This window comes from Tamandua tetradactyla, chromosome 2 (assembly GCF_023851605.1).
Source record: "Tamandua tetradactyla isolate mTamTet1 chromosome 2, mTamTet1.pri, whole genome shotgun sequence".
NCBI lineage: Eukaryota > Metazoa > Chordata > Mammalia > Pilosa > Myrmecophagidae > Tamandua > Tamandua tetradactyla.
The window spans coordinates 211,633,036-211,641,184 of record NC_135328.1 but is presented as its reverse complement, the minus strand read 5'-3'; the positions used below and the strand labels follow the sequence as shown (position 1 = coordinate 211,641,184).

The 8,149-nt window shown below is 38.3% G+C and overlaps 1 protein-coding gene across 3 annotated transcripts in view; it reads left to right on the top strand.

The window, feature by feature from the left end:
- The window catches only part of KAZN (kazrin, periplakin interacting protein), a 1,164,933-nt gene that overhangs the window by 303,658 nt on the left and 853,126 nt on the right, over positions 1-8,149 (top strand). The window lies entirely within an intron of this gene.

The window sequence follows — 8,149 nt, the reverse complement described above, 5'->3', positions numbered from 1 at the left end:
GAATATATTCTTTTGCATTTGCTTTCTTTCACTTGACATTGTTTTAAGGTTCATGTGTATGAGCATAGCTTCACCAAGTTTGTTGCTGTATGATAATCCACTAATGGACATTTAGTTTTGTTTCCAGTTTGGAGCAATTATCAGACATTTTGGTATGAACATCCCTGTGTATGTCTTTTGAATTTCTGATTAAATGTACAACCTTGTCACCATATTCAATATGTATCATGTCCCTTTCTGTATTTTTCATCCTTCTGCTCTCCAAAAGGATTTGTCTATTTTTTACTGATCCATATTCCATTTCACTAATTTTCTCTTCATTTGTGGCTAATCTGCTATTAGCTCTTTCTATTGAGTTATTAATTTCAGTCATTATAATTTTCAGTTCTATAATTCCATTTGATTGTTTCATTTTCTAATTTCTACTTCTATGCTAAAATTCTCTATCTTATCATCCCATTTCTTGAAAATAATGATTGTAGTTTTTTTAAAGTCTATGTTTAAAAACACCAATATTGGGATTTCTCATGTGACTTTTCATATTTTCTGTTTTATTAATATTTGGGTTTTGATTCATCCTTGACTTTCTACATTCCTGGTGATTTTTATTGAATTCTGGTCATACCATGTGACTACTTAAAGAGATAATTAGAGTGATGTCATCTCCCTCCAAGGAGGATTAATTCTTATTTCTGGGAGACATGATAAGGAGATTCAAGAAATTATCTCAATCCAAATAAGGATATGATGATTCTAGCTTTGTTAAGCCTGCTCTGTTTCTTGGATTCCTTTTTTCCTTATCCTGGTTAGAATTTGTTGGACTTTTTGAATTTGTTTTGGAAAATTTACAGCTCTTATCACTTGAAATATTTCTGTTGCCTCATTTTCTCTATTCGTACCTCTAGATCTTCAATTACATGTATATTATGCCTCATTCCTTTTTTTTTTTTTTGGCACGGGCAGGCACTGGGAATTGAACCCAGGTCTCCAGCATGGCAGGCAAGAGCTCTACCTACTGATCCACTGAACCTCATTATTTTATTTATTTATTTATTTTGCGTGGGTAGGCACCGGGAAGCAAACCTGGGTCTCTGGCATGGCATGCGAGAATTCTGCTGCTGAGCCACCATTGCACCACCCCTCATTACTTTTTGTTCCATGCTTTTTACCCTCTCTTTTATTTTTTTCATCCTTTTAACTCTGTGTTTCATTCTGAATTTTTTTTCTTACTTTATCTTCTAGTTTACCAATTTTCTCATCAGCTGTCTCTAATCTGTTGGTAAGCCCATCCACCATGCTCTTACTTATATTTTACCATTCAATTATTCTATGTGGAATACTTTAAGTTTTCAGTGTCCTCTTATATGTTTATTTCATTTTTAACTGAAATTCCCAAATTTATTTTCTATCTTCTTGAACATAATAAACTGGCTTAAAGTCTGTAGCTGATGATCCCAATAACTCTGGGTTGGTGTGTTTCTATTTTTTACTATTCCTGCTGGTTATTATTCATTTTGCCTTGATTTGAATCATCTAGTTTTTTTTTTTATTTTGTTTTGTGTTGTTTTGTTTTAACATGGGCAGGCACTGGGAATCAAACCTGGGTCTCTGCGTGGCAGGCGAGAACTCTGCCTGCTGAGCCACCCTCTTTTATAGCAGTGCTATAAAATGAGTTTGGAGAGAGATAGGACTTTTGACTTTAAGATAGTATGTAGGGAATATGCAAATAGGAAATATTCAAATCCTTACCACACCTCCAACAGAGAAATATTGAAAGCAGATGAATGAATATGAAATCATACATAGGGAAACACAATGGAAGTCTGCTGAACCAAAAACCGTGATTAATCTCTGGGAGGCTGAAAATATAGGGCTGGACTACAGAGGGAGAGAGCAATCCAGGATGAAAGAAAACCTCATCCACAGAAAGAAATGTACATTCACTAGGAGTTCTCTATACCCCGAGGGAGTAGAAGTCATGAGCCAGCAGAGACCCCAGAGGAAATAGGCAGGGTATTAATAGGATAAATGAAGAGGAGAAGGCAGAACCTTTGATCCCTGTGCATTTTCCTTAGCACCACCCATACCACCCCAAGCTCTAATGCCCATACACCAATGTACGTTGCCTGAACCGCCCATTTGCCCAATTTTCCTGAAGACACAGTGGAACACAATCTTAGCAGCAGCTTCCACTCATCCACACTCCAAAGTCTCAAGGTGAGCTGCCCAAGCAAAACCAGAGAATCGTCAGTCAAGGACTTCCATTGCAATACTGATTCATAGTAAAAAGCTACTAAACATTAGCAAACCATCAACACGATGAGACAGGAAATTATAGATGTAAACTGAAAAACTTACATTTGAGAAAAAGTTACTAAAGTAATCAGAACAAGATTTAAAATAAAAATAATGAATATCCTCAAAAAACTAAGGTAGAATATTGCATCCAAGCACTCTAAATAGTGTCCATTCTTTTACTCTAAATAGTGTCCATTCTTCTTATCCATTGACTAATTTCACCAAAGTTGAGTGCCTACTCTGTGTTAGACACAGTAATAGACACTGGTGAATCAACAGTAAACAAAGCAAAGTTTAGATCTTCAAGGGACTTACAGTTTTGTGGGAGAGGCAAAAAACTAACCAATAAAACAAGTAAATGTGATTTAGGGCATGTGTATGGTGGAGAGAAAGCAGGAAGAGTAAAGTGTTTAGGAGGTGAAGGGGACAGGGCTCTCCTATTTATGTAGGGTGGTCAGATAAAGTATCAAGGAAATGAAAGAGTAGGCCAAATGGCTATCAAGTGAAGGAACATTTTAGAGAAAAGAAACAGCAGGAACCAACACCCCTGAGTCAAGAAGATACCTAAACTCTTTAAAGAATTACCAGGAGACCGATATGATTAAAGTAAATGAGCAAGGGTGAGAGTGGGGGTGGGGGTGGAAATTGAAGCAGAGCAGCTCATTTATTACTTGGAAGGACTCTGGCTTTTACTCTGAGCAATAGGGGAAGCCCCTGGAGAGTTTTGAGCAGAGAGCTGATGTGATTTGATTAAATGTTGTAAAAGGAATAAATCAGACCATTGTATAAGGAATTGACTGGAGGGGGTGTGAAATGGAAGCTAGTTAACTATTTAGGAGACTGCTTCAATAACCCAGATAAGAAATAATGTGACTTGGACCATTCTCCCTCTCTCTGTCTCTCTCTGTCTCTCTCTGTTTCTCTCTGTCTCTCTCTCTCTCTGTCTCTATCTCTCTGTCTCTGTCTCTCTCTCTCTCCCCTTTTCCTCTTCCTTTCCCCCCCACCAAAAGAATGTCTTTCTCTCTGATGAACATGGAAGACCATTATCTCTTGAAGGTAATGATAAATGGTCAACTTCTATATTACCAACATAATTTGTTGACATTCTGGATATGAGGTGAGGGGGAAAGAAGGGAGTCAAGGGCAAGCCCAAGTTGCTTGAGCTGCTGGAAGGACAGAGAAAATTGCAGAGAAGGGTAAGGAAAGCAATTGGCTTTAGACATGTTTCATATGCCTAGAGACCTCCAAGTGGACATATTGAGTAGAACGCCTGGAGTGCGGGAGAAATACCCAGACTGGGGATACAAAGTCAGGAGACCAGATGAGTTCATCTAGGGAGTTAGTGTAAATGGAAAGAGGGAGAGGTCTCAGGACTGAGCTCTGGGCAAGTTCCACGTTCAGAGGATGGAGAGATGAGGAGGAATCTACATGAAGACCAAGAAGAACAGCCAGCAAAATTGAAGGAGAATGAATAAGGAGAGCTGATCCGTAAGTGAGGCAAAGAAAAGTTTAAAGAAGCAGGGAGTGATCATGTATGAGAAACTCTGCTGATAGATGAGCTAGGATGAAGTTTCCAATTGACCATGTAACATGTAGATATCACCAGTGATGATAAGGGCATTTTTGGTGGATTCTGAAGACAAAGCACAACTAGAGCGAGTTTGAGAAAGAATGGGGAAGGTCGTAGTGCCTACAGGGATTATAAAAAAGGGAATTTTGAAAAGAACCAGAGATTGTGGAAATAAAAAATATAGCTGTTGAAAAAAACTAACAATCTCATTTTATGAGAAGAATGATCGAAAACGAAGAGCACACTGGAATGTTAGGCTGAAGGTTTCTCCCAAGCGCAGTGTAAAGAAATAAAAATAGGAATTAAAGAAGAAAAGTTAAGAGAAAGGAAGGCTACCTTGAAGATGCAATTGCTGTGTCCGTAGAGCTCAATTAAGACATTTGCCCTCAGGCTGAACAGGCTCACTGGACTCCTCCCAGGGTTAGTTAAAAATAACAATGGTTGTATTAGTAGCATTAGTAGTAATAAAACCTCATACATCAAAATAGCATACTGACATTTCAAGTTATCAAGAATAAAGAAAAAAATTAGAAAGCTACCCAAGAAAGACTAGAGTGAGTTAGGCCACCATGGATCTTTGAGGTCCAGCAAAGAGTTTGACTTTTCTTTAAGAGCCATGGAAATTACTGAAGGATTTGTTATGAAGGGGAAGGGGAGGAGAGGAACAAAAGTTTAATTTATTATGAAGATCTCTCTATCTGCTGATGGAGAATAGATGTCAACCATATTAGAGGTTTGGGAGCAATAGTAAAAGAAGAAAGACCAGAAAAGACACTCATAATCATGCAGTTGAGAGATGAATATTATAACTATTGATAATAAAGCTAATGTTTATCTAGAACATGACTATCCAAGCACTAGTCTAAATGCTTTAGATGCATCACCTTCACCATGACCCTCTGAGGAAGGAACTACCACTTATCTCCATTTGACAGATGAGGAAATTGATATACAGATGGTTAAGCAGGTTGCCCAAGTTCACCCAGCCGGTGAGTGGCAGAGCCAGGATTTTAACCTCCACAGTCTGGCTCCAGAGCACGTGTTCTTCAACAATACACTATAGAGCTTGGGGCAGAGTAGTCATGATGGAGAATGGCAGCATGGATGAGTTTGAGAGATAATTTGGAGGCATCATTGACAGGCTGATCATGAGGACAAGAGTAAGAAATGAATCAAGAGGAGTTTCTATATTTCTGTCTTGAGCAATTGGATGATGGTGAAGCTGTTTGCTGACATCATTTCACATTCTTTCTTAAAACCCTGTAATCTTCTCCCATCATACTTAGAATAAATCTACACTGTCCTTGGTGACCTGTAAGTCTGTGTATTATGACCATGGCCAAAAGGATGGCCAACTATCTGGTTTGCTCAGAACCGAGGACATGGGACTTTTGGTTTTAAAACCTAGGAAAGACCCAGGCAAACCAGATGAGTTGGTCACCCTCTCTGACAACATCTCCAACCTCTTCTCAGGACTTGCTTGTGCTGCGTTGTCCCACACTCTGCCCTGTGCTTTGCACAACTGGCTTCTTCTTATCTCCTGGTTGCAGCTTAAATACCATCCCTCAAAGTGGCACTCCTGGCCACCCTTTCTCATGAAGCCCATCCCCAGATAGTCTCTAGCTTAGGCATGCTACCCCCAAAACTTATCACAGATTGCTTTAGTTTGCTAATGCTGCTGGAATGCAATATATCAGAAACGGAACAGCTTTACAGCTTTTATAAAGGGGGGTTATTAAATTACAAGTTTACAGTTCTAAGGCCATAAAGATAACCAAACTAAGGCTTCCAGAGAGAGATACCTTGACTCCAGAAAGGCTGATATCTGTCACTTGGGAAGGCACATGTCTGGCAACTGCTGGTTCTTGTTCCCGGTTCCAATGCCTCCAGCATCTGATTCCAGTGGCTTCCTCTTTCAACTCCTATGGGTCCACACTTAGCTGCTCTGGGGCAAAACTCTGGGTTTCATCTCTTAGCTTAGCATAAACCAGGGCTGGAAATTTCTCTTCAGGTTCTGGCTATTTCTGTGAGTCCTCGCTTAACACCAGGCTATTTCTGTTCCGATCTCCAAACGTCTGTGTCTATGTCACTTCTAATTCTTTTCCTCTCCATAAGCTCTCTCAAAGAATCCAGTAAAGTATTTAAGACCCAACTGAAATGGGGTAGAGTCAGATCTCCAGCTAATCAAAAGATCCAACCCACAATTGGTGGGTTACATATCCATGGAAGTAATCTAGTCAAAAGGTCACTCCCACAATTGAGTGTATTGCATCTTCATGAAAACAACCTAAATGAGACATCCTACCTTACAATATTGAATCAGGAGTAAAGGAAAATGGTCACCCCCACAAGATTGGTTCAGGATTAGAGAAACATGGCTTTTTTGGGGACATAACAATTTCAAACCAGCACACAGGTGAAATCATTTTATTGAATTATCTGATAATGCCTCTGCTTGACTGTAAACTCTGTGAAGGCAGGGCCTGTGTGTTTCTTGTTCACCTGGCAAAAAGCAGGTGCTATACCATAGTTATTGAAGGAAGAACTCTGACAACTAAATGAGAAAATTTGACAATTGTAGCAGTTGACCTTTAACTGGAATATCAGGATGGTACTTCCTGAATGGAAGCTGTTAGAAAAGGCTACCAAGAGAGCTTGAAGCAATAACACATTTAGAAATTAAGGCTTGTGATTATGTTCTTAGCATTTCTTCCCACCACTCTGGTCTCTCTCCTTGCTTTATTCACAGTTAAGGGGTGAGATAAGGGCCCTACAGGGATCTTCGGCTTGGTAATTTGACAGATTATAAATTCTGCAAGATCTTTTCTACCAGATATCTCTTTTTTTTCAATTTTCCCTACTAGGAATGGCACTACTGAAATTTGGGGAAAGCTTTGCTTTGGAGTTACCCATATAACTTACTGTATCAGTTAAAGTTTTCTAGAGAAACAGAACCACCAGGAGATATTTGAAAATATGAGATGTATAAAAGTGTCTCACACAACTGTGGGGTGTGTGAGTCCAAAATCTGTAGGGTGGACCACGAGCTGGAAGCTCCAATGAAGGTCCTCAATGGAATCTCAGGAGAGGCTGGTTGGCTGAAGCAGAATCCTTCTTAAAAGCCTTCTGGTGATTAGATCAAGCTGCACTCATTGCAGAAGACACCCTGCTAGGCTGACTGCAGATATAATCAGCCATGGATGTAGCCAACATGCTCATGATTTAAGTCCATGAAATGTCCTCATGGCAACGAATCGGCCAGTGCTTACAACTGGACACCATCACCTGGCTAAGATGACACATGAACTTGATCATCACGCCCACTATTACCTTACCCATTTCATTCACATCACAACTAAAAGTGGGTAGTATTTATTGATGTTTAACTTTGCAAGCACAACTTTTCTTTGACATATGCATGTCCTGTGTAGTGTTGTTTTGTATTTTTTTAAAACTCATCTCTTGCTCATAACAGTGAAAAATGGAAACCACCAAGATCAATATTATTTTATTGGTTAGATGAATTCTGGTTCATTCCTAATGCTCTAGAACAATTAAACACAATTAAGTAGCTTTATATTTCTTGACATGGGAGTGTGTCCATGATAAATTGGTAAATAACAAGAAAAAAGAACCCTGATGGAAATATGCAAAAATATCAACAAAAGTTATCTTAGAACAGTGAGATAATACATTTTTATTTTCTTTTTTACTCTTCTTTGTTTTTGTGGATTTTTACCGTAAGCATGTATTATTTACATAATTAGTTGGGGAAAACACTTCCCAAAACGGAAAAAATAAAAACAAACTTAGGGAAAAAACATGCCTCATTAATATTTATTATGCAATAGGACTCTCTCTTGTTTTCAAAAAGCAACAAAGGATTCAGAATGAACTTGGTTTGGCTCTGTATATGCATATGTTGTATAGTATATATATATGCTTTGCAATATATTTTAGACATATATGCAAATGCAGAAAATATAAAAATATGTAATATGGCTCATGTTTCAAGATATATACCTGTTTATATATACATATATATAACTTTGTTTATACACATATATTATTATCCTATACTCAGTATATTGTTTTACTGAATCTATTTTTTCAAGTGGAATATTTAATGCACATTCATTCAGATAAATTCTAACCCTCTTGTTATACCAATGAACACATACCATGCTTTTTAAAAAAACATGAAATGTTTCCAGAGCATCTAATTGGCTGGCTCCACCAAGGCCCATGGAACTCCTGGAAGCATAATTAGCATTTGTAAAT